The sequence below is a fragment of the Prionailurus bengalensis genome, chromosome B3 (genome assembly GCF_016509475.1).
Source record: "Prionailurus bengalensis isolate Pbe53 chromosome B3, Fcat_Pben_1.1_paternal_pri, whole genome shotgun sequence".
NCBI lineage: Eukaryota > Metazoa > Chordata > Mammalia > Carnivora > Felidae > Prionailurus > Prionailurus bengalensis.
This window is the reverse complement of record NC_057355.1, coordinates 138,539,970-138,565,866: the sequence shown is the minus strand read 5'-3', so window position 1 is coordinate 138,565,866 and position 25,897 is coordinate 138,539,970. Positions and strand designations below refer to the sequence as shown.

The window sequence follows — 25,897 nt, the reverse complement described above, 5'->3', positions numbered from 1 at the left end:
TCAAGAGTTGATGCTCAATTCACTGAGCCACCCAGGAGCCCCTATTCCTTCCAAATTTCTAGTTGCATTCTATCCTAAGGAAGACCTGTCTCTTTTCTCCTCACTTATTCATTCATTAAACACACACACACACACACACACACACACACACACACACACACATCAGCGTGGACTCATGGATTCTATTTTACTCCATGGGACATAATCTCCTACTATCATCATTTATTTTGATGTTCCTATTTCCCAGATTTGGCCAGCGGGAGTCCCTTCAAACGGACTACGTTGTTGTTTTGAAATGTCTCCTTCACTCTGAGCATTTTCATGTTTTCTGGCACAACAAGGAGGTCCAGGCTCACGTACGCTTTCTCGGTCCCAACCGTGAAATCAGGTATTTCTTCAAGGATTCCCGGTTCCTTTTAGCAGAAGATGGTGTTTCAATCTGGGTGTTAGGTATTCTCCTGGATATAGGGCTGCTGCTCCAGGATTCTTTTCAGCGGACAGAGCTAGGAAGTATATATACATAGATATACTTTTATGTATACTGAAAGCCTTAGGTTCACATCAGTATCTCCAATTCCAACCTGACCACTCAAGCCTTCTTCTTTTCTCCTTTCTATATTTGTTTTTTTTTTTTTTAATTTTTTTTTCAACGTTTATTCATTTTTGGGACAGAGAGAGACAGAGCATGAACGGGGGAGGGGCAGAGAGAGAGGGAGACACAGAATCGGAAACAGGCTCCAGGCTCGGAGCCATCAGCCCAGAGCCTGACGCGGGGCTCGAACTCACGAACCGCGAGATCGTGACCTGGCTGAAGTCGGACGCTTAACCGACTGCGCCACCCAGGCGCCCCCTTCTTTCTATATTTGTAACCCCATTCTCCAACAGTGAGGAATGTGGCTTCCGTGGTCCTCAATATAGTTTTTCATTTGCAGAGTCCCCTTGTATATACAATTGGCTGCCTGACTTTGCAGGACTGCACCCACCTTCCTTGTTTTGGCTCTGATCTCCACGCTCGGCTGACTTCCTAGCTGAATAGTGGGACGACTGTACTCTCCTGGGTAGATGGAAAAGCAGAGAGAACCAGTCACTAGAGAAAGATACACAGATAAGCAGACACAGAGGGGGAAAAAATCACAGAAGGATATAGAGAGTACCTTTGAGTTCCTGAAAGCTTTCCAACTCCTGGCGTCTACTCCTTTGCTGCAGCTGTATTCCTGCTCCCGGCTTCTGTGAGAAGCGTCTGCAACCTGGTGATACAGTTCTTCCCTTTTGGTTAAGCTCCTTCAGGTTGGTTTCTGTTACTTGCAAACAAAGAGTCTTAAGCAAAGGTATATTTGTATCCTGACTTGTCCTACGAAAAAGAAAACAAATTATGGAAATAATCAGGGCAGAGGGAAAATAAAAAAATTTGCCCACCGAAAATGCATACCACATGGTACTATACCGTTGCTTAACATGGGCTGAAATATTAGCTCCAAGATTTCTAGTGATCCAAACAAAGTGTGAAACACTATCCCTGACAAGAGTTTATGTCTCTGGATTTAAAAACAAGCCAGCAACTAGAGCATGAATAGATAGATCGTTGGAACAGAATGCAGAGTCTACAAGTGAACCCTTCAACAAATGGCCATAAGTGGCAAACCGTGTAGCCATCTGGAAGAAAAAGAATTTGGATCCATCACTCATCCCATATACTCAGTCACTGCCAAATGGATCGATGTTTAATTGCAAAAGACTGGAAGTCTAAGTGCCCACCAATAGAGAATTAGTTAAATAAATCAAGGCACATCCCAGCAATATAGTGTTATGGGGATTGAAAAAAAATAGCAAGGGGATGCCTGGGTGGCTCAGTCCGTTAAGCATCAGACTTCAGCTCAGGTCATGATCTCACGGTTTGTGAGTTTGAGCCCCGCGTTGGTCTCTGTGCTGACAGCCCAGAGCCTGGAGCCTGCTTTGCATTCTGTGTCTCCCTCTCTCTCTGCACCGCCCCCCCCCCCACACACTGTCTCTCTCTCAAAAATAAGTAAACATTAAAAAATTTTTTAAAAATAGCACAGACCTCTGTATATATTGCTGCAAAATACCTTCATGATATATTATGTAAAGAAGGCAAGGTAAAGTAGGCGTGTAGAGCATGCTACCATTTTTGTAAATGAGGAAGTCTTGGCTTGTATGCACATGAAAAAATTCTTCTGATGAATGAGGAAGAAATATCTGCTTGGGGACAGGTGTGAGAAAGAGATTCTTTCTACTATATACATTGTTATGCTCTCTGAGGGATGAACCATATGTATGTACCACTCTTTTTCTTTATTTAAAAAAAAAAACTGGTGAAAATTAGACAAACCCGCTGATGGAGAAGACCAGCTAGTCTTGACAGATTGAACGGACAGCAGGAGGGGCTAAAAGTTTTACCTGCCCCCAAATTCCCACTGCTAGTGCCTATTTTCACCCTGAGAAGCCATCCTTTTCACAAAGGATTATCTCCCGAAAGCCTTTATGTGTGTTATCGGGGAGGTCTGTTGCCCACAGTGCGGTACGTGTAAGAAACGTTTTTATGGAGGTCTGCCCAAAGCCTTCTATTTCCTAATTTTGCCCATGAACATTCTATGTTAAGGCGAAAGTCCAAGCCAAACTATGGTAGATGTATGATCAAAATTTGAGCACAGTAGTGACTGACAGCACGCCAGTCCGGAAGCCAGACTACCTGGGGCTCTAATCTCAGTTCACTTATTAGCTGCTGGAGGCTAGTCAGTTTCTCCATCTGTTAAAATGGGGCCAGTTACAATGCCCATCTCCAATTTATATCAGAGCATGTGCGCCTTAGGGCAGCCAGTCCAATAGCAACAAAATGTGGCCCACGTAAGACATCACGATTCTTCTAGCACAGCAAAAAAAAAAAAAAAAGAAAAAACAAGTGAAACTACTGTTTATCCCGCTGTGTAAAACACATGATCACTTCATGTCATCAGTAAGATTATTAGTGCGATGTCTTACAGTCTTTTTTTGGCAAAGCACACATACATCTATGCGTTCCAACCAGCACATCCCACTTGGGACTGGCCAATTTTTAAGTGCTCAAGAGCCACACGAGGCTGGTGGCGGCTGTAGAACACCGGCTATCTAGCACGGAGTAGGTGCTGAGTGCTAACGCTTAAGATTGGAAGCATCCCCTGCAGTGCACCAGCCTACCCCAGGAGTCCTCTGGAAGAGATGCCTACATTTGGGGGTAAATTAATAGGATTCTCTTTAAGCCCATGACTTACTGGACCTCCATCCACTCTTTCATTCACAGACACGAGGTGTGGCAGAGGGTTGCAACCTATGCAAAGAGACAATTTACATAAGCGCCCCCCCCCCCACCCGTCTCCGTCCCATTATCCGGTTATTCCTATTCCGGGGCGGGGTGGGGTCTGTTGTCTCCCCAAATGCGGAGGGCCCGGCACCACCACCGCGGGGTAGAAGCAGGCGAGTGGAAAGGCCCTTTAAAAAGGGGAGGCGGTGGTAAGAGGAGCGCTGAGCCTCGGGAGAACAATTACGGCCGTGGGGAAGGGCCACGTTTAGGGGGCGGTGGGTGTCAGAGGGGCAACGATGGAGGCGGACGAGTTCCGAGAGCCGGGAGGTTCTGCCGAGCCCGGCGAGCGCTCGCGGCCCCGGCGCGCGGGCCCAGGAGCGCGGCGAAGGCGCCGGGCCGCAGGCGGTGGGTCGCCCCGGTCCACTCCCGGCGCTGGGCCGCAAACGCCGCCTGGCTTCCGCCTCCCGCGTCCGCTGTCTCCCGGCTCCTGAATGGCTGCGGGGCCGGGATTAACCTTTCACCGCCGCGCTCTGTCCAATCACAGGCTCGCTCTCATGCCGGCGCGGGGCGAGCGGGGCCGAGCGGAGCGTGGGGGCGCGGAGGGGGCGGCGCGGGCGCCGGTGGGATTCTTCAAGCGGCTGTGCGCCGTTGCCGCGGGCCGTGCGCGGGCTGCGGGCGAGCCGGGCTCTGCGCAGTCTCCGCAGGCGCGGGCGGGAGGGGTCGAGGCGGAGGCGCGGCGCGGCGCAGGCTGCTCCAGGCCCAGGTGAATGGAGTAACCTGACAGCGGGGACGAGGCGACGGCGAGCGGGAGGAAATGGCGGCGGCGGCGGCGGCGCCAGGCGGCACCGGGAGGCCTGGGCTGTGACGCGCGCGCCGGAGCGGGGTCCGATGGTTCTCGAAGGCCCGCGGCGCCCCGTGCTGCAGGTGAGGCGGGCTCCCGCGGAGCCGCTTTGTGTGCGGGGCGGGGAGCGGCGGCGCCCGCCTCGGCGCGGAGGCCCGCGTGGGCGCCCGGGCCCGGACCCGCCGAGGAGGGCAGCCGGCGCGGGCAGATGGCGCGCGGCCTCGCCCGGTCCCGGGCGGCGCGGCCTGCGAGCCGGGCGTCCACCGGGCCGGGCTCCGCGCCGCCCGGCCCCTGGCGCCCCTCCGGAGTCGGCGCCGTGGAGGGCCGCGGTGCGGTCGCGCTGGCGGCGGCCGGGGCCGCGGAGCCCGCGCTGCCGCCCGCCGGGCCCGCGGAGAGCAGGCTTTGACAGGTCCGGTTACGCACGCGGGAGCGGTGCGGGACCCGCGGCGGCGTCCGGGGAGCATCCTCGGGACCGCGCCGGGCCTGCCCGGAGGGCAGGGAGGCCGGCTGTCGTTGCTGGCCGGGAAGCGCGAGCCTTGGGGTCCCGCCCGGCGAGGATTGTTCGCGTTTATTGGCAGGTGACCAGATCTGGGTCCCCCGGGGCGGGTGGCCGGGGCCATCTTTTCGCCCCTCCCCTCCGATGTTTTTGTTGCCAGAACGCCTGAACCCTGCAGAGGAGCCTTTCTGGAGGGTTTTTCATCCCCGGGAAGTCGGTGTATGTTTTAGGTTAGCGCATCAGATTCATGGGGATGGTCTAGAAAAACCGAGCTGCCCCGAAGGCTTTGCCCGCGGCAGAGCTAACACACCCCGTAATGTGTCTTTAATAGCCCGGAGATTTGTAAAAACAAGGATGAGTGAGGAGTCCTTTGCTCTTCAGGGTTCGGTCTGTGCGTTTGTGAAGAGAAGTCATTCTTCCGGGGACCCGCTGCTGATCCACATGGAAAGTCTGAGCATTCTTAGGATTATCACGAGATAAGCATTCATCTTATTAAAGAGTAATTAACTTTGAAGCCTGTGCCGCTGGGAGGTGCTTCTGGCTTTGAATTTTCTGAATCTTTACCATCCCGATTTTCACTTGTCTTCTGCTGCTTGTCTTTCAAGTGCAGCACACTCAGTGAGTGGAAAAGGACAGGAGGAGTTAAATTACTTGGAAAGTACATGCTTTTTAATGTGCTCTCGTAAGAGGTTCGCTAAATTGAAAATGTATTGATGTAAACATGTCGTTTTCTCAACAAGAACCCATCTGAATCGAGAGCTCCAACAAGTTATTGGACGATGGATGATGGTGCAGGATTCTGAATGAGACTGGGAGGGAGTAGCGATTTTAGGACTGTTAGTATTTGGGGAGTGTCATTAATATCTAGGCTCTGGAATAATCAGTTTCTTTCGCAGTGTTGTCTTTGGAGCCAGTTAGTTACCTGTGGCGTGTGTACGTTACATGGAATATGTGGTCTGCACACACGTGCATATAATTATTTCAGAACTTCATTTTGGGTCACATAAAACTTACTCTATAGATTAGAAATACTGTAAACATTGCTTGTAATATGATCACTATAAACATTTAAATAGCAACATGGGTTAATGGATTTATCCATGGTATACACGTGCTGTTTTAAGAAAAGATGTATTCACCAATTTAATTCGGGGAGAAAAGATCTTCTTTTCCTGCAGTTTAACGCTATCAGCTCACCATCAGAGGTTAAGTTCTGTCGACTGTATTATGCCTGCGACTCTTGTGTATGAGTTGGTATAGCAGGGTTTTGCCATTGCCAAGTTTTCTTGTCCTGGGTTTAGAAGACGTTTTATTTTGATGTGGCTCGTGATTCTTACCTGATAGTGATTTGGGGGGGTGGTACACAGGTGGCAGTTCGTTTGGTGTAGTGCTGCCTTCTAGGAATGACGTTTATGACCCTGGGACTCTCCCCTGCCACCATCCCGCGTGCGGGATGCTTGTTTCGTTTGAGAAGGTAGGTATTTCATAGAGGTTCCCTCACTTGTGACCCGGTTAACATCCTGTGGTCATTACTTGTGGCAGAGGAACGAAAGGAAACGTTTATTAATAAAAAGTGCCTCCTCCTTCTGTGCCAGGATGTTTCGGTTGCTTTTCTATACCTGCTCCTTCAGACCTCCCTGAGACAAACGCAGTATTGTCCTTCTTTGACATGCAAGGGTATGAAGACTCCGATTATTGACCTGAGCTGGGAACCTAGAAGTAGCAGTCAGGAGTCAGCCATGGTTTGATTTCAGAGTCCTTGCGTGTGGGCTCTTTGCAGTGCACTCCGTTACTGCAAGTGGATTTTAGGAGAAAACGTGTGTCAGACGCGGGCGAGTCCTGGGGCGCCTGGGTTGCTCAGTTGGCTGAGCATCAGACTTCTACAGCTCAGGGCATGATCTCGTGGCTCGTGAGTTCGAGCCCCACGTCAGGCTCTGTGCTGACAGCTTAGAGCCTGGAGCCTGCTTCGGATTCTGTATCTCTGTCTCTCTCTGCCCCGCCCCTGCTCAAGCTCTGTCTGTCTCTATCTCAAAAAGAAAAGTAAAAACACTAAAAAAAAAAAAAAAAAAAGAAAAAAAAAAAGACAGGTAAGCCCTTAGTTAATATTTGTTGACGGGGCGCCAGAATGGCTCAGTCGGTTAAGCATCTGACTGGCTCAGGTCATGATCTCAAGGTCAATGAGTTCGAGCCCCGCGGCGGGCTCTGTGCCGACAGCTCAGAGCCTGGAGCCTGCTTCCGATTCTGTGTCTCCCTCTCTCCGCCCCTACCCTGCTTGTGCTCTGTCTCTTGCTGTCTCTCAAAAATGAATAAATGTTAAAAAAAAATTTTTTTTTGTTTTAATTGCTGAATGAATGGAACTTTTTCTAACCTTAAATATTCTGGTGACCCCTGATTATCGGAATCATTCATATTTTTTTTCTTTTTTCGTGGTAAAATCGGCATAACAGAATTTACCTTTTTAACCAATTTTAAATGAGCAGTTTGGTGGCGTTAAGTATATGCCTGTTTTGCAACCATCACCACCATCCATCTTCAAAACTTTTTCATCATCTTCACCTGGAACTCTGTCCCCATTGAACATTACCTCCCCATTCCCCCCTCCTCCCAGACCTAGGCACGCCCATTCTTCCATCTCTGTGAATCTGACTGCTCCAGAAACCTAGTGTATGTGGAATCATACAATATTTGCCCTTTTGTGACTGGCCTGTTTCAGCTGGCATAGTCTTCAGGGCTCATTCATGTTGTAGCATGGGTCAGACTCTCCCTTTTTTTTTTTTTTTTTTTAATGTTTATTTATTTTTGAGAGAGAGAGAGAGGGCGAGCGCAAGTCTGGAGGGGCAGAGAGAGAGGGAGACACAGAATCCGAAGCAGGCTCCGGGCTCCGAGCTGTCAGCACAGAGCCCGACGCGGGGCTCGAACTCACAAACCGTGAGATCATGACCTGAGCCGAAGTTGAACGCTTGCTTAACTGACTGAGCTACCCAGGTGCCTGTCCGTCCCTCCATTTTTAAGGCTGAATAATATTCCTTGTATATGTGTATACACGCCACATTTTTTTTTTATCTGGTTTTTCATGGATGGACGCGTGGGTTTCTTCTGCCTTCTAGCCTTGTGACTAATGCTGCTGGGAGCATAGATGTACAAGTATCTGTTTGAGTCCCTGCCTTCACTTCTTCTGGGTATATACTCAGAGGCGGTCAGGCTGTTTCTTGATCATCAAAACGCTAGAGTCGGAAGTTACTGTAGTATGAATTTTCTGAGGGTTGCTCTAGGCGGTTACACTATCCTACAAATAATTCCCCTCTGTTCGGAGATGAGTTTAGTCTCCTTGAGTCCCAGGATTTACTCATTTTTATGATCTTGCTTCCTATCACTGCTTCGCGAGTAGATGTGCAAGGAAGTGAATTCATTCAGTTGATTCATCGTGGGGCTTTGGAGTGCTCTGATGCGGCTAGAGGACGAAACTGGGAAGGTCTGTGTTCAACTTGTGTAAACAGTAAGTTGAAGCCAAGTGATTTATCTTGTTTACCTTGTGCTCTCCCTGTTGGACATTCAAGAGTTTACTTCGTTCAGAAACCCCAGTGGATGTATGTGTGTTATACTGAGTCTTATTCACAAGTTTCTTTGGAATATTTTTTCCTATCATTACGCACTTACGACTTGCCGAAGCAGGTGATGATCTTACGAAGCAGCACCCTGTCTTTTGTAGTCTACCTCCTGAGCCTGTGAGGTGGATCTTTTGTTCTTTATTTTCTGATTCTTTGATGTTCGTCAAATCCTTTGCATGTTACAGGCTGATTTTTTTTTTTTTTTTAGTTACAACTAATTTCCGCTAAGGCGATTCTCGTGGTATTACAGTCTGTGTAGACATAGCCATTTACTACTTTATTTGTCTACTTTGAGAAAGGATTTGAGATTGTCTTACACTGATGGACTGAATTGAGAAGACCGAAAACAGTGGCCTAAGTGGAGGGGTAGAGTGTGGAAGTTGCTGGAAGGAATTATCGGTGAGAGGCTGAGGGCAAGGACAGCCTCGGCATCTGCATGGAACCGAAGAAGTTTTTTGTTGTTGTTGTTTTGTTTTGCTTTTTTGTTTTTAATTTTTATTAGTCAAAGCAAAAGAGGAAACAGAACTAATTATATAGTCGGCATTGACTAATGAGAGGAAGTAAACCAGGAGAAGCCGACTTCTCTCTCGTATGAAGAAGAATCATTTGGATTCTTGCCTAAAATGACATTAATGATAGATGGAGAAAATGTGTTGCATTTTACAGATAGGGAAACATTTTGCACCTGCCATTTTAGAGAAAGCGGAGGGAAGCCTCAGGCTTCAGTAGTACGGGTGTGCCTCGTACTGGTAATTTGATTCGTCAGAGTTTAGTTAATTTATCTTTCAGGTGATGTCCCCGCAATATCAGTGGTCTCATTCGGGCTTTTGACCGATGCTGAATCACGATCCAGTCACAAATGAACCCTTTTCTGGATAGCGTAGGCAGTCAGGATCTTCCAGATTCTCTCTGCCAGTCTTTAGGAACGCGTGTCAGTTGCCTTTCTTACATGGTGGTGTATACTCAGTGAATGAATACAGAGAGAAATGCATTATTTTTGAGGTCAAGTCAAGCTGATGAAATTGAAATCTTCAGTCATATAAAAAGGCCTTTGTTAAAACAGATCCCCGAGGACAGAGTGGCTTTCTCGTTCATCTGAAATTGTCAATGAATTGTTAGGACTCTTTTTCATACACAAAGTTGCTTTACATTTTAAATAAGTGACTAAGAAGATGCCACAAGAAAACATTGTCAGAGGAGGTCCCTAAGCCTGTTACTGGAAAGAAGACAAAACGATTAAGTTTTGGCCCTAGCGTTCTCATCTTTGAGACTCATGGTAATAGTAAGTGTTGGCTGCGTTAAGGTTGATAAGACAGTAAGGATGGAAGAGTGCTCAGATTTGCCTAATGAACTGATTGATTTATATTTAATTTTTTTTGGAGTCGTCCTTAGAAGCCAAGATAGGTTTACGGAGCATGATATTGCTTGTATATTAAGGCTTTTAGAAAGAGCGTCGTTCTTCTTATTTTGGACAGATCGTGCTGTCTGATTCTTGATTCTCCTCCATTTGTGATGTACATATGATTAAGTGCATAGAAACATTGTGGACCAAGAGAAGTGTTAAGAAACTCATAGAAGAAAATTGCTATAAAAATCGGGAGTTGTACCGGTAATCGAAAGCACTCTCATCGTTGAGGCAGCCTGACTGTGGTGGTTGTTGATGTTGGTTCTGTTTTTGCCGACAGCCCGATGTACGCAATGAGGTAGCGATTTAAAAAAAACACGTTTGGAAAATTCCTCTGGGAATTAGGTGTCTACAAACCCATTCAGAATTTTTAAAATAACGCATTGAACTCAAACAATGAGAGGAGGATCTCCATGTAAAACTCGATCTTTGAAATGATGTAGAAAGGTTCTTTGACCAAGGAGTTAGATCAGCAAGACTATCGGAAGGGGAAAAAAAGAAAGGCAGCAGCAGACTTATCTAATACTTTGAGATTCTAGGACTTGTGTCTTTCTGTGGGTTACAGCCTAGGAGGGCAATTAACCTGTCAAACCCAAAGATTTGAAGGCCTCTGATCAGTGGTATTTTAAGCTTTTTCCACCTTGGAGAATTAAAGATTGATATTTTACTATAGCATCATAGGGATGTCTGCACTGTATCAAATAGTGCAGCCATCTATCTGACCTGGGTCTCTGTAATAGAGATACCAAGTGTACTAATGCCTTTATATTGCTAACTCTCCCTAAGTAACCATTATCCTCCTATTATGCATGAATAAAACATCATCCTTGAATCTGTATTTCACACCATCATGAACCGTTTATATATCTGTCACACATCCTTGGTGTAGGCCACTGGTTCTTACTCTGTAGACAGAGACTACGGATTTGATGAAAGATGTGAATCTTATTTCCAGAAAAATGTGCATACTCATAATTTCACATGAAATTATACGAGGTGCAGGGATCCCTCCTGAATCCTATCTGCACGTGCTTGCTTAGGCCACGTCTACACAAAGACAACTAATAGGTTAACTGAGGAGCGGTGACAAAATTCTGGATGGTTGACACACAAGTTCCACACGATGGATGGAATCGAATGAACAGTGCAGAATAACGTGTGGTCAAGAAACCTCTGTTCTAGTTGGCTTGACTTCTAAATAACTAGCCGTGTGGTAAGCGCAGGTCACCTTGGCCTTTCTAGATTTTAACTTTCTTACTGCTAAAATGAGAACATTTGCAAGCCTCTAAATATCTTCTAGTCAGTAGTCTTTAAGGCACCCCCAGAACTCCGGGACCTCTCCATTTCAAGCTGAGGGTTTCGACTGAACGTGAGGCACGGAAAAGAGAGGCTGCATTTTTCTTGAGTATTAAGGTTTGTATACAGGGACCACGGGAAAGGAGACCACGGAATTGTGGGCGGGTCCGAGCAGGGAATGTAAAATGCAAACGTGGAGAAATTGTCTTGAAAAGTATAGAGAGAGCCAGATTTTGCCTTGACCGGATGGCAGAACCTTTCAGACACAGTTGAGACTTTTCATCGTCTGTCTCTGCTTCCAGTACAGCTCAGTAAATGTTGGTGAATGAGGAGCAAATTTCACAGAAGCGGTTTGAAGCCTTCTACCTGACCAGTATGGTGAGGAGCCAGTAACCCATCAGGAGGCCCTGGGTACTATTAATGAGAAGAGGGTCTACTGGGAACCCTGGCACTTTAATTTTAAAAGCTTTTATTTTGTGTTGAACACTGTACTGAGAGCACCTAGCTTTTTTCCCAGTCTTGTATAGCTAAACATTAAAAAGGGAAACTCCCAAACTTCTAAATCTTTAGATGTACCTGCTGCATATACTAAACTCAAGTGATTTATTGATCTTAGGCCAAACATAATTTGGGGTGTGTTTATTCTTTTATTTTTTTATTTTTGATAGAGGCAGAGCGTGAGCAGGGGAGGGGCAGAGAGAGAAGGAGAGACAGAACCCGAAGCAGGCTCCAGGCTCCGGGCTGTCAGCACAGAGCCCGACGCGGGGCTTGAACTCACAAATTTCAAGATCATGACCTGAGCCGAAGTCGAACGCTCAACCGACTGAGCTACCCAGGCGCCCCAATAATTTGGGGTGTTTTAAGGAAAAGGCAGAATTTTGTTGCTAAGAATATGTGAACAAATGATTAAACAAACCAAACCAAACAAAAATCACCTAAGGCATTTGAGTGCAGTAGGTAAATTGAGCCGGAGGTAAGGCAAAAGCTGTAATTTCTTGTCTAAATGCAGTTAGCGCCTTCAAAGGAATGATTCTTTTTTTGCTTATCTGATATATGCCTTGAGTGTTCAGCCCTTCTTCGCTAAAATATGGGAAATAGTCACTGCCAAATAGTGCTTCCCTTTGGGGATATAAAAAATTTCCATCGACATATGATGCAGTTCTGAAGGAGAATGTTGTTTTGACACTCAGTCTTTGTAAACACCTAGCTTTTGTGTTGGTGAACATTAGGAAAAGAGAATTCTGGGAAGTTTGTTTTACTTTGTGAGCTGGGTCTGTACTTTCGCCAAGAATAGGGAAAGAAGTAATTGTTTTAAAGCCTTTCTTTAAAGCACGTGCACAAATTTGCACACGCATAGCACGCGTACATCTACACACAGAATACACGTATACATGTGTGACGCCTGTATTATCTAGGTCTCTGCAGCAGATGCTCGGTTAAAGTGCTTACTTGTGTTTTCTGTATCGAGTGAAGACAAAAATCACACAGTGCACGGTAGTTTCGGGAATACTAATTTCTCTGGTTTATTTCACCATGTCTGAACCCCCTTTATGATAGCAGTCTCGTTTCAGGTAGTACTTTTCATTTTACTAGAGAAGTTCGTTTCGTAGTATTTGTATCAGGTAGTCAATTGTGTTTAGTCATCAGTTGAATGGAATAAAGATACTAGAAGAAATGGCGGGATATATGGTCAGTTATTGTGTGTTTATCGAGCACCTGTGTTCCTAGACTAGAAAGGCCGAGAGGAATGTCAGTGGCCAGGGCTGATTTCAGCTGCCAGCGGCTTTAAAATTAAAGCAGTATTTTTACTTAAATGTGTTCATGCAGATTCAGCTGAAAATGAAACATTCAGTTTGCTTCTGTTATTTTTAAATTGCATTTTACTCTTTTTCAATCCCCTGGGGAGATCAAAGGGACCATAGCCAGGAGCACCTTATTTTGACTAGCAAATCGGTGTTAATCGACCCCTCCTTTGAGATTACCGAGTATTGTGTGTTGTGGAAATGAGTTGGGAGTCAGAATTCAGGTAGAATTCCACCTCTCCCATTTATTGGTCAGTTGGCCTTGGGGAGGTTATTTCAAATCCCTGTACAATGGAAATGACACTTGCTTCAGGGCTGTTTTGAGGATTCAATTAGATAATTGATAATTTAATGCTCCGTTAAGGTAAATCTTCTCCCTTCCCTCTTTCTGTGGGAACTTCCGGTATTTCATAGGTACCATGGTAAATGAAGAATTTTTGCATATTGTATTAAGGATTTTTACTTCTCTTTTAAAATAAACTTTAAGTGAAATCAGTTTCAGCTGATAAACAGGAAAGTACCTAAATCACAAGGATGTACAAAGTGAACACGCCCAGATCGAGAGCAGATATGACCAGTATTTTACAAGCTCCTCTCAGTGCCCCTCCCAGGCAATCACACCCCCGCCCGCCCCGGTCCCCTGGCCAAAAAAAAAAAAAAAAAAAAAAAAGCAAACACCATAGTGACTTTTCCTTATTTCTAACTTTATGGTGGTAGAAGTTATATGGTATGATTTTGTGTTGGGTCGCTTCACTTAACATCTGAAGTGTGTGAGATTCACAGTATTCTGTTGTATGAATATGTCCACGTTTACTTGTCTGTTGTATTGTTATTGGACACTTGTCTTGCTTTCAGTTTCAGCTGTTAGGAATAGTGCAGTTCTTTTGCGTGTTTTTTGGTGAATATGTGTCTATTTCAGTCGGTGTTGTGTTCACTTAGAATGGAATTATTTGGGTTATGGGACATGCGTATATTCAGAGCAGATACTTCCAGTTTGCAGTTCTACTAGCCTTGTATGAAAGTTCTCTAAGCGTCACATCCTTTCCCACGCTGGATACCATGTGTCTTCCTTTTGGCCGTTCTGATGGGTGTGGTAGTAGCTCATTGTGGCTTAATTTGCATCCTTCTAATTGCTTATGAAGGTTATTGGCCATTTGATACCCTGTGCTGGGAAGTCCTTTGCCTACGCTCCATTGGCTTCTCTGCCTGTTCCTTACTAATCGGTAGAAATTGTTTCCGTATCTCCTACCCTGGCTTGCCTTTTCACTCTTAATCAGATCATATCATAAACAGACATTTTTAATTTCGACGTAGTCTACCTTGTCCATTTTTTCCCTGTATGATTAGTACTTTTAGCATCTCGTCTAAGAAATTTTTGCTTACTCCAAGGACATGAAGGTATTCTCTTAACTTGTTTTCTGAAGACTTTATTGTTTTACGTTGCACCTTTAGAACTACAATCCAGCTGGCACTGATTTTTGTGTATGACTTGAGGAAGGAGTCAAGACTCACTTTTCCATCTGGATACACAATTAACCCAGTTGTTATTTGAAAAGACCGTCCTTTCTGTACTACACTACAGTGTTGTTTTTGCCATTAATTAAATAACTTGTATGTTTGGGTCTGATTCCATGGCCTGTTCTGTTGCATTGTTTTGTGCCATTACCCACACTGTCTTATGTATTGTAGCTTTATATTAAATATTAATAAATCAGTTGACTTTTTTTTTTTTAGAGAGAGTGCACGTGCACTTATGCTCATGTGTGAGCGGGGGAGGGGCCGGGGGGGGGAGAGAGAGAGAGAGAGAGAGAGAGAGAGAGAGAGAATCTTAAGCAAGCGCCATGCTCAGTGCAGTGTCTGATGTGCATCTTGATCCCACTACCCTGGGATCGTGACCTGAGCCAAAATCAAGGGTCAGATGCTCAACCGACTGAGCCACCCAGGCGCCCCTAAATCAGTTGACTCTTGAGTGTTAAGCCATCCTTGCATTCCTGTGATAAACTGTAACTGGTTGTGATGCATTATCCTTTTTATACATTCCTGGATTCAGTTTGCTAACATTTTGATGGGTATTTTTACACTTTTGGTTTGAGAGATAGGTCTGTAATTTTACTTTAACCATGATGTCCTTGTTGGATTTTGTTGTCGAGCTTATGCAGGTCTCACGGAAAGAGTTGGAAAGGATTCCTTTTCATTTCCGTCCTCCCGAAGGGTTTGTTGTTAAGATTGTACTTGTTTCTTTAAATGTTTAGAAGAATTCACTCTAGTGAAGCCATCTGGGCTTGGGAGTTTTTAATAATCTTTTTTTTTTTTTTTTTTTTTTGAAAGCTATAGACCTCTTCAAATTTTTTGTTTCTTTAGATGTTAATTTTGGTCGGTTTTGTTTTTCAGGGAATTTGCCCCCTTCTGAAGTACTTTCTTTAGTGGCTACTAAGATGTAACTGATACTAAAAATAGAAATAACCAGAGAAAAAACTTCGCTCCATTTGGAAAAATTGCAACTTTTTAAAGAGATTGTTAAGTGATTTAACATAAAGAATACTCTTCATTGTGGTTCATGGAAGAATAAGCAGTGGTTAATGCCACTCGAATTAAGTTTTTTAAATACTCTTCCAGTTTAGGCACAAGTGTGATTGATGTGGACAAAGTTAGTTCCCTGAAAACAAATTATATTCAAAAGCTATTGTTATGTGGAATCTGTAATTAGATTCGGAGCTAAATTTTTAATCTTTGACCACATTGCATTTTGGATTAATTCGACTAGTGAATTATAATTTAACATGTTCTTGGTTCTTTGCAGGATTGTTTCTAAGCGATAGTAAAAATAAAAATAAGTCGTTAAAGTAGGAAGTAATAGCACCTTAAAAACATTTTGGGAGTGGGGCAGTCCATATTGAAATTACCTCTAGGATTGGTTCTTAGTGGTAAGAATTGTCAGCATTTATTCATTCAAAAAGATCCTGCTTGTGCCTGGCACCCCGGTTGGTTCTGGATATATAGATTTACTGTCTTTAACTGAAACTGTTGACTTGCTGAAAAAGTGGCACTCGATGAGACCTACAGTTGAGGCTGAGGGGTGGGGGGGGGGGGTGGTATATGCAAAGGCTCTGGGGTAGAAAGGCCCTTGGTGGATGTGTCTGCAGGGAGGAGGTAGAATTACACAAGTCCCAGTTAGAGATAGATGCAGGGCCGTGTGCAGTAAGGATTTTCGATTTTATCCTCTAAGTGCAGAGGGAACGCATTGAACTTTTGAGCCATCTTGCTATCCTGGTTTGACTCATGTTTTCCCTATACCTAGTTACATGGTGCTTTGAGCTCCATTAATATTCTTCTCTTGTTTCTAATCGCTTTCTTTTCTTCCCCCTACCTAGGACTGATGGTTTTTGGTAGTCCTTGGCGGGAGGTTGGGTCTGGCAAATAACGAAGATTTACTCCTGCTTTTGGTGTTGAGTGCATTCAGACAGTTCACTTACTGCCTCGGTCCCTTACAGACCTCAGGCTTTATCCATACAATAAGGCGGAAGCAGATGTAGAAAATTCTAAAACACATTTGGGGTGTCCTAGTGGCTTTGCTGGGTTCTGGTAGTACAGGAGGTTAACAACACATTGCCTTTGCAGGGTTTGGTAGCTGCCGGTTTTTTGCCCTTTGGTCTAGTGTGGATTCTTTCCTATGTTTGTTTTTTTTTTCTTTCTTTCTTTCTTTTAAGAGGGTTACAAATATTCTGAAAGATGTGAGCCTGCACTTGCAGTTTGGTTCCTGCTTCTTTCCCATCCTTTGTAGTCCCCAAATATGTCAATAATGTCACATGCTCTTAATTGCGCCTCGCGCGGCGTGTTCTTTAGGGAGGCTCTTGCAGTGTTTCACCTCCTCCCCCCGGTACCCAAGTTCTCTTTTTCACGCCTGACGTTGTATCTATTTTTTTAGTGATTTGCCTATGTGATGTAGCCACTGAATTAAATGTAGGTGTTGTGGGATGATGTGGGAGAGAGAGAGGAGCCAGAGGCTGACAGCTCCACAGACGGTTCCCGTTGTAGACCCGAGGGGCTCCCGGGTGGCTCAGTTGGTTAAGTGTCTGACTTCGGCTCACACCATGATCTTGCCATTCGTGGGTTCGAGCCCCCTGGCGGGCTCTTTGCTGACAGCTTGAAGCCTGGAGCCTGCTTCAGATTCTGTGTTTCTCCCTCTCTCTCTGCCCCTCCCCAGCTCGTGCTCGCTCTCTCTCTCTCTCTCTCTCTCTCTCTCAAAAATAAACATTAAAAAAAAAAAGAAAAGAAATAAGGCAGAGGCTGAAAGGCAGATGAGGTCATGTGCCCAAGATCTCATAGCTTACAAGTGGATCCCGTCACCACTCTGACTTTGGAGCCCACTTCTTTTCCCCTCTCATCTGGATTCTTTCTGTAATGTGTGTGTTCTGGGTTTAATTGTAACTGAGTGAAATAAGGGTGAAACGCAGGAGGCTGCGTCTGTTCTGATGCTGCTTCTCTTCTCTTTTTTGAAGCATCTCTCGAATTTCCGTAACGGACATATATTTTTTTAAATTGTGTTTAGCAGTAGTGAACCTCCATCTTTCTTATTAGGTCAGGTTTTGGAACAGCCTGAAGTTCTCTTGATCACCCGGTGTGGATCTCCAAGTAGAGATGTGCAAACAGGTAGCCAAGGATAGAGAATCATCCCTAGAGAGAGAGTGACCAGCCATCCTGCCTCCTCCACGGTTGGGATAAGTGGGTGCCTTGTGCCTGGGACAGGGGACTTGCAGTGTGCAAATAGAGAAAGTTCCTGTATGAGTAGAGGCAGTGATTACAACGAGGAAAAGGAAGGTCCTTTCTAAAGGAAAGAGTAAACTTCAGAAGTTCCTTGTTTTGTCCGTCACCGCTCCTGCCTCTGGGCCTTGGAGGGCCTCATACACAGAGCCCTTGGCCGAGATGAACTAGGTGGGAGCCCTTGGCGTGTGCTGAGACTAGACAAGCAGAGGCCCAGATCTTGTTGGAGCCCGCGGGTTCTCGGCCCTGGTGGGGCTGCGCAGGAAGCCCTTTAGGCTGTGGCTCCTGCTTATCCTAACCTATCCTGCTGTTTGGACACTTGTGTGGGGCAGGTGCCACGGCACAGGGCTTATGATGTCCTCAGCGTGACTTGCCTGGTTTCTTTTTAGTGCATCTTCACATGCTGGCTCCTCCCCCGCATGAGGCCCTGTTACTGTCCCCTCCCGGACTGAGTCCCTCCAGGACTGAGCTCCCGCCCGGCGCTCACCTTCTCCAGAATACAAGCCGGCGGTACGGATGTCTTGCTCAGTAAATATTTGTTGAATGAATGAATAATTAAAGGGGCAGGAGGCAAAACAAAGGTCTTTTAAGTGGGGAAAATCACCCTAAGCGCCCCCCCCTTTTTTTCCCCCTGTGTTTTGATAGTCAAACATCTATATCAGTGTTTACTAGGGTTTCGTTTTTCACTTTGTTTTAAAAATATTTTCAAACTCATGAGCTATAGGAATAGTCTAAAGAATTCCCACACCATTACCTACATGTACCAATAGTTAACATTTTGCCACATTTGCCTTCTCTCTCCGCATTCCGTTGTTACTTTTCCGAACCTTTTTAGATCAAGTGGCAGGCCTTACACTCTTCACGACTGAATACTCGAGATAGATTTTCTAAGAACAAGAGCAGATTCTCTTACATAATCACAGTGTAGTCACCGAATTCGGAGACGTTAGCATTGATGATGACAGTTACATTTCACCAGTGTCTCTATGGGGGGAGGAAAAAACCTTTTCCTCTGGGCTCTTCGCGGATGGAGCCTGTGAATTAAATTGACAAAGGCCAGATGAACCAGACAGAAGATTTGTTTGGCATATGCACGCTGGAGATTCACCCGGGAGGAGTGAAAACCCAAGGAAGCAGTTAGGCTTGAGAGTGTATGTACCATTTTAATAAAGGGCGATGGATTTTGGACGCGTGACAAGACAAAGGAATGAGAGTTGGGGCTTCTGGGGATGGTCAGTCGTGGGAAGGGAAATAGATGAGGGAAAGTAACAGGGACCATGGTAGTAAGGTTTGTTTATGCAGATTCACATCCTCCGGGTCTTTGGGATAATTAATGTCTCTTCCTGGTACTGGAGTGGGGAGGAGGGACACTTTCACAAAGCGACGTTTATGTCCTGCGTTGAGGCAGAGAGGGAAAGGGCAGAGAATTCCTCCCGCAGCTGCTATTTCTCCGTTGCCTTCAGCCCAGAATACTCCATACGCCAAAGTGGCCTGTTTTCGGGTGGCCTGTGCTGCTTCAGCCCAGTAATGTCCTTTATGGCCGTTGTCCTTCTGTTGTACGGGATTCAGTCCAGGAACCGCACCGTGTGTGTTGCATGTAGTTGACACGTTTGTTTCCACTTGGAATCTGGAATCTTTTCTCAGACTGTATCTTCTGTGATACTGACATCTTTGAAGAGCAGGAGCCGGTTGTTTTGTGAAATGAACCTGAAATTTCGGTTCCATGTTTCCTCATGATTAGATTCAGGCTTTGCAACTTTGGGCAGGAAAATCTACATAAATGATGTTTCTTTCTCAGTTCATCACATTTAGAAGTTACATGTCAGTTTGTCCCAGTCCCAGTTTGTCCCAGATGTCACTGTGGTTAAGGGTGTCATCTCTTGGGTGTTCCCGGGGCAACGTTACCAGTTTTCATTAGGGTTCGTAGGTAATCTGTGCAGAGATACCTTAAGATGACGTAAATATTTTTTTGTAAATTTCACCCAGCATCTTTAGCATCCGTTAATGACTCTTGCCTCAGTTAGTAACGTGATGGTTAAAAATGGTGATTTTTTTTCTGTCTTTCCTCTCCGTTTATTAGTTGACATTAAATAGAACTTTATCTAGATTTCACACCTAATAAAACAACGTTTCTAAAGCGAGTCTTTGGGTTTTCCCAGTTAGTTATGTTGTAACTTTAGAACTGTACATTATTGCTGAAACATCTTCAAGGTTTCTATCCAATCAGGTTGCGTTAATGTGCAAGACGATTTTGCCGAGGTTCGGAGCTCTGGGAGGACGAGGCTGGCGGGATAGGATAGCTGGATGCTGGCAGGATTATCATTGTGCAGATGGGTGCCTCTGTACCTTTGATGGCTTCTGATCAGCCCTGAATTTTCTTTGTTGGGGGACGGGGCAAGGATCGGGTGTTAAACTTGTGAGAATAATGTGGGTGGTTTAAAGCCTTTTAAAAGTAAGCAGTATCCACATTGAATTTGTTATTTGGCCTGCAAAAAGATAGATATTAATTTAAGGTTAGATCAGTAAGCCTTTTTTCTCTACCCGGAATTAGTTAATGAAAACCAAATTTATTGATATTTCCAGCTTTGCTTTAATTCTGTGCAAGTCAAGTATGAGACGATCTTTCCTTTGAAAAATCTTACAGTTTTGGGGGGAAAATCGCTATAGCAATAGTATCTAATGTGGAGCAGAAGATACAAATTAAGCCATGATTTGGGTGGTAGGGTGGGCCCCTGTGTGCTGCATGAGAGGGGAGTCCAGTGATAGGTTTCAGGTTCTTTGGGGTGAGTGAGTGGCAGGTGGGGGCCCGGAAGCGGAAGCTCGTGTGGAGGCTGGGATACACGAGTCCTGGGCTTCTGGGGAAGGCAGAGAACACGAGTGGGTGCACGTCTTGCGCTCCAGTGCTTGGGGCTTCCCCCCTTGCCCGGAGCTTTTAATATGTTTGCTTTCCTGGGGCGCCTGGGTGGCGCAGTCGGTGAAGCGTCCGACTTCAGCCAGGTCACGATCTCGTGGTCCGTGAGTTCGAGCCCCGCGTCAGGCTCTGGGCTGATGGCTCAGAGCCTGGAGCCTGTTTCCGATTCTGTGTCTCCCTCTCTCTCTGCCCCTCCCCCGTTCATGCTCTGTCTCTCTTTGTCCCAAAAATAAATAAACGTTGAAAAAAAAAATTAAAAAAAAAAAAAAAGAAAAAAAAATATGTTTGCTTTCCTGACTCAAGTTGACTGAGCTGAACGGCCATCATAGTCCGCGGTCTCTCAGACTCGTTTTGTCTCAGGACTAACCTCTCTTTAAATTTGTTTTTCTTTTTAATGTTTATTCGTTTTTGAGAGACAGAGACAGAGTGTGAGCGGGGAGGGGCAGAGAGAGTGGGAGACACAGAATCCCAAGCAGAGAATCCGAAGCAGGCTCCAGGCCCCGAGCTGTGAACACAGAGCCCGACGCGGGGCTCGAACCCACGAACTGCGAGATCATGACCTGAACCGAAGCCGGACGCTTAACCGACTGAGCCACCCGGGCGCCCCAGGACTAACCTTTCTTTAGTATTAAAATGTTGATGTGTTGTATTGTGTTAAAACAGCTTAACATAGAAAATGGTGGCCTTTTTTTTTTCTCATGGATGTTCTTATGTGATACGTAAAAGATAGACAAGAAGAGGGTCACGAATTGAGTAAATTCTAGCACTTGTTGAACAATGTTTTTATTGAATAAAGGACAGACTCTTGAAATCAAACAGTAGCCTTAGAATTCACCTTGAAAGTTAGCGGTGTATTAAGTACCTCTTGAAACAAACTGAAGGGTAAATGTCCTTGTAGGTAACCTGAAGGGGAGGGACAGTTCCAAGTGCCATTTTGGTGTGTAGGAATGTTGTCTTTTTAAGAAATATTCTAAGTACGTGGGCCACTGGCCGGCAGCCTAGAGATACTTTTTATGTGGAGATTTTGATGGATGATATTTGTTAAAATGGTGTTTGACCTGTATTCAGTGTCAGTTTTGGACAGATCTAATTTTAGGCTTCATGACATTGAAACGTAAACATAATATGTTTGTTACAGATTTACAGAAACCCAGAAATTTGGTTCATAGAGTAGTGCGAGAGAAGAAAGCTAGTGAATTTGTGGTTTAAGTCATAGAAGCTAGGGTAAGTTTTACCACATTTAATGGCTTAAGAAGGGAGAAGTTAAAAAAACTTTTTGTTTTCTTTGTTTTTGTTGGTTTTAATCTAAAGTCTAAATTATTTCTCTCTAGATTTATTTAAGTAACCTCTACACCCAACATGGGACTCGAACCCATGACCCGAGAGCAAGAGTCACATGTGCTACCGACTAAGGCAGGCAGGTGCCCCCGGAATCATTTCTCTGTGAACTGTGGTCTTACTACAAATCATCCTCCACGTGAAAGCTTGTTTTCCAGTTCTAAAAGCAATACATTGTTTGAATTGCAGGAAATTTTAGAATGCAGAAAAGTTTTAAGGAAAAAGATGGCTTATGGTCATAATCCCATCCTCAATTTTTGGATGAATTTTTTCTCTCTCCATTCTTTCCTTCCACCTTTTCTTCTTTTGTTTAGTTTGTAATTTGACTTTGTCGTGATCTTCCTCTAAATAAAAGTGCTTTGCTGTTTTCCATTGTATTCCATACTGTAAGCAGTTTTGTTCATTACAAATTTTAAATTTGTAATTACAATTTTTTGTTAACATTTATTTATTTTTGAGAGACAGGGCACGAGCAGGGGAGGGGCAGAGAGAGAGAGGGAGACACAGAATCCGAGGCAGGCTCCAGGCCCCGAGCTGTCAGCACAGAGCCTGACTCGGGGCTCGAACTCATGGACTGCAAGATCATGACCTGAGCCGAAGTCGGACGCTCAACCAACTGAACCACCCTGGTGCCCCCAAACTGTCATCATTTTTTAGATGTTCATTTTTGAGAGAGAGAGAGAGAGAGAGAGAGAGTGTGTGTGTGTGTGTGCAGGGGAGGAGCAGAGAGAGAGGAGGACTAGATAGGACGGGAGTGTGGTTGTATAAATCCTGCCATACACTGAGCATTTTCTGTGTCACAAGAACGTTTTTTCTACCAAGCTTCATATACGTGATCTTAACCAGATTCTCAGTAATAGCTTAGTATATTTTACAGGCAAGGAAACCACCTTAGAGGGAGCCTGATAAACCGGGGTCTTCTTGAGACTGGACCCCTTGTTGGCTTTCAGATGGTTTTTAAATGATAGATACTTTAAAAAAAAAAAAACAAAAAAAACCAGTTTGCTTTCCGGCTCCCCAGGTGACCTTTCCCCGTGCCCCTCCCACGTGGCAGGCCTCGGAGAGGAGTGACTGTAAGTGAGAAAGTATTAAGGGGTGAGGGCATCACCTCGGCTTCCGAAGGTCAAATAGCTGAGACTGCTCGTGCCCCGACTCTAACTTAGAAAAGGAAGGTCGGTGGGAGTGGTTTTGAAACAACTTGGGTCCTTGCTGTGCGCAGAATCCTCTCCGAAGGAGCCAAGCTTTGGTGCGCTTAGCTCTGTCATCATTTTAAAAGCTCCTCCCCCTAACGTACTTGGATGGCAAACTCTAAGATTTCTCTAGTATTCAAGTTCCAAGAAATGGAAGTTTGTTATTTGGCATGGATATTGTTTGAGAATGTATTTTATGGGTTTGTTTTGTTTTAAAGATGAGTGTTGGGGCGCCTGGGTGGCGCAGTCGGTTAAGCGTCCGACTTCAGCCAGGTCACGATCTCGCGGTCCGTGAGTTCGAGCCCCGCGTCGGGCTCTGGGCTGATGGCTCGGAGCCTGGAGCCTGCTTCCGATTCTGTGTCTCCCTCTCTCTCTGCCCCTCCCCCGTTCATGCTCTGTCTCTCTCTGTCCCAAAAATAAATAAATGTTGAAAAAAAAAATTTTTTTTTAAAAAAAGATGAGTGTTGAGGAAATATAACAGAACCTCCTCTTTCACCCAGAAAAATCTGTCCACACAGGTAGAGGGAAGAAAACAGTTTTCTTACTGGGTAAGCATTAAACCGGAGGGCCACGGGCCTCACAGGCTGTCCGCTAAGCAGGCTCCAGAGACCAAGAGATGTCACTCTTCTGTAGAGTCAAGTGGTTACAACACTTGACATCCATGTTTTGAAGATAAAATTGCTCGTTTCCTCATATCTTCATGACCAGAGGTAGGTTTTGCAGTTTGGAGCTCGGTGGCAAATGAGGCCCATCTCTACCTAGGAGACTGGGAGACATCGGGCCTTGTCTTTCTTGAGGATTAGGTTTCAGGGATACCTTTCAGGTGCTAGGAAAACGTTCCTGAGATGGGAGACCGGCTACGGGCTCTTTGGCTTTAAAGAGATTCACTTACGTTTGGAAAGTGTTGAGAAAGAAATTGTGAACAAAGGGAGGGAGGGAGAATCTCTTCCCTTTATGATCAACTGGGAGAGGGAAGCCTCTTACTTGTAACTTGCCTTTAGGCCGGTAATCGTCTAGACCCACCACTTTGCATCTATAACCACGGACTCCCTTGGTGATTTCAGGCTTGGTGGGTAAAATGCCCCGGATCTCCGACATCGTGTTTGTTGCCGGGACCCAAAGGCTCTTCAAACAGTCCTTTAGTTTTATCTGTTTTCGCTTACAGAAGTACTTTTGACAGCATTTTACTGTTACGGTGTTAACGCGTGGGTGTTTTCTTTGCTTCACTATGGGACTTTTAGTAGTTGGCACGTGTTGGGCTTCGTGAGCGTAGGAAGGAAATCCGGACAGCGATACCTGTAGAGTTAAGAGTGTCGGCACCTGTGACACGTTGCGATGAAATGACAGAGTTGTGAGTTGTGTTACCGGTCTCGAAAATGTGTACCGGCAAGCTCTAGATGCTTCTGGACCTTAGATCAGAATGGTTAAGCTGGCTGTTGTCACAAGCCTTTGTCCGAAGGGGTATGGCTGGAGTTAGATGCTAGTTAATGTGGGTGAAGTTTGTTGGTTCGGACTAAACCCTGACCGAGTGTGTCTGATACCTGGCGTGTCTTTTTCCGAGCTATCTGAAAGGGGCTTCTCAAACGGGAGTTTGCATGTTTGTAGTCGAAGTTCTGATCACCAATTAAAATGAGAAAACTTGACCTGTTGGCTCTGTATTTATGAACACGAAATAAGTTTTCATTGTACTCGGTGCGTTAACTCTCTGACGTCTGTACCGAAATGCCTAAGGAGATAATTTGGGGGACAGTAATCTTGTAAGAGCGGAGTTGAATTTTAAAGCATTGTCAGCTTTATTATTTTAGTTAATGGTGTTTTGAGAAAAGGTGTGAGTGTGAATTACGGCGGGGTGGAGCGTGACAGATGAGGCCTTGATGGTGGACGGAGTCTGTATCTTCCCAGGTGGTGGGACAGAATGGAATTAAGCGTCACAGGAGGAGGTAGCTTTAGAAACCCACACAGACGCCAGGAGAGGGGAGATCTGCTCCTGGGAAGCATGGTTACCGACCCACATGGTGTTCCCGCAGTGTCAAAGTCAGATTTTACGGGGGGGGGGGGGGGGGGGATGGAATTTACTGCCAAGAATTCTCCCTTCTATCTAACTGGATTGTGCCAACAACCTGCACACGTTCTCAGTTGTACTAGAACCTAACAAAGGCTAATTTTGAAGGCAGCTCTTCCAGGTGTGTACTGTTTTCTTGACTCTGAGTAGAAGAATAAGTTACCAGGAATCTTACTCTGATAAGTGAAGTATGCAAAGTTTGTCAAATAGGAATTTTCTTAAAGTTGGTTTTTAACAATGACTTTAATGTTCTAAAATATTCTCTCTGATTGCTTTTAGGTTACCTAGGGTGTGAATTAATACAGACTTGGAAGCTGAAAGAACTTAGAATCAGCATTTTGAGGTAAATATGTACGTACTACAGCAGTGCTAAGACCTGCTTTGTTAGCTGACTAGCAAAACGAACTTGTCTGTGAGATGAGAAAGCGTCACCTGTGCCCGAATGGCCTTCGCCCGACTAGACCAGACACGGATGAGTTTCACGGTTTCTTTTCCCGAGCCTCTGGGAGTGGAGACACTGCGGTCGTTAGCGTAATGAGCACGAGCAAGATTTGGTGTCAAAGCCGACAAAATCGACATTTGTTACTTAAATTAAGCTTCCCGTGTTAACACACTTCCTTAGTTTTTGATCTGTGATCTTTTACCAGAACCGCACTGAATTTATAGTTCTTTATAACAGTATCGTTGGGGTGTGTTCTGAATTCTTTTATTCATGAGTGAATTCTGTAAGAGAGTTTATAGTGTGGATTGAACTGTTGTGTTTTTAATTCCATTCTGAGAAATTGAAATCGCTGACAGATTTCATGCACGTATCGCGGTGATTGGGATTGCTCAGCCAAGTGCCTCTTCCGGGGACCTTCGTTTCTTTGGTGTACGTGAATTTAGGAAATGA

At 45.1% G+C, this 25,897-nt stretch overlaps 1 protein-coding gene and 1 long non-coding RNA gene across 6 annotated transcripts in view; one reads left to right on the top strand and one right to left on the bottom strand.

Moving 5' to 3' along the window:
• Positions 1 to 207: 207 nt before the first annotated feature.
• On the bottom strand, positions 208 to 1,897 carry LOC122469500. 2 transcript variants are annotated; one of them, XR_006293486.1, is made up of 2 exons: positions 1,155 to 1,897; positions 208 to 503 (listed from the first exon to the last, which is right to left on the bottom strand). It is a non-coding gene; the product is annotated as an uncharacterized LOC122469500 (long non-coding RNA). The 2 variants fall into 2 exon arrangements; XR_006293487.1 differs by lacking the exon at positions 1,155 to 1,897 and adding an exon at positions 984 to 1,146.
• Positions 1,898 to 4,001: 2,104 nt separating this feature from the next.
• DICER1 (dicer 1, ribonuclease III) overlaps positions 4,002 to 25,897 on the top strand; it is a 73,263-nt gene continuing 51,367 nt past the window's right edge. For 3 of the 4 annotated variants that reach the window (XM_043556949.1, XM_043556948.1, XM_043556950.1), the window contains exons 1-2: positions 4,113 to 4,219; positions 25,285 to 25,348. The gene's annotated coding sequence lies outside the window, so the exon portion shown is untranslated. Of the gene's footprint in view, positions 4,220 to 25,284; positions 25,349 to 25,897 lie in introns of all 4 variants that reach the window. The other variant, XM_043556947.1, reaches the window with a different exon arrangement.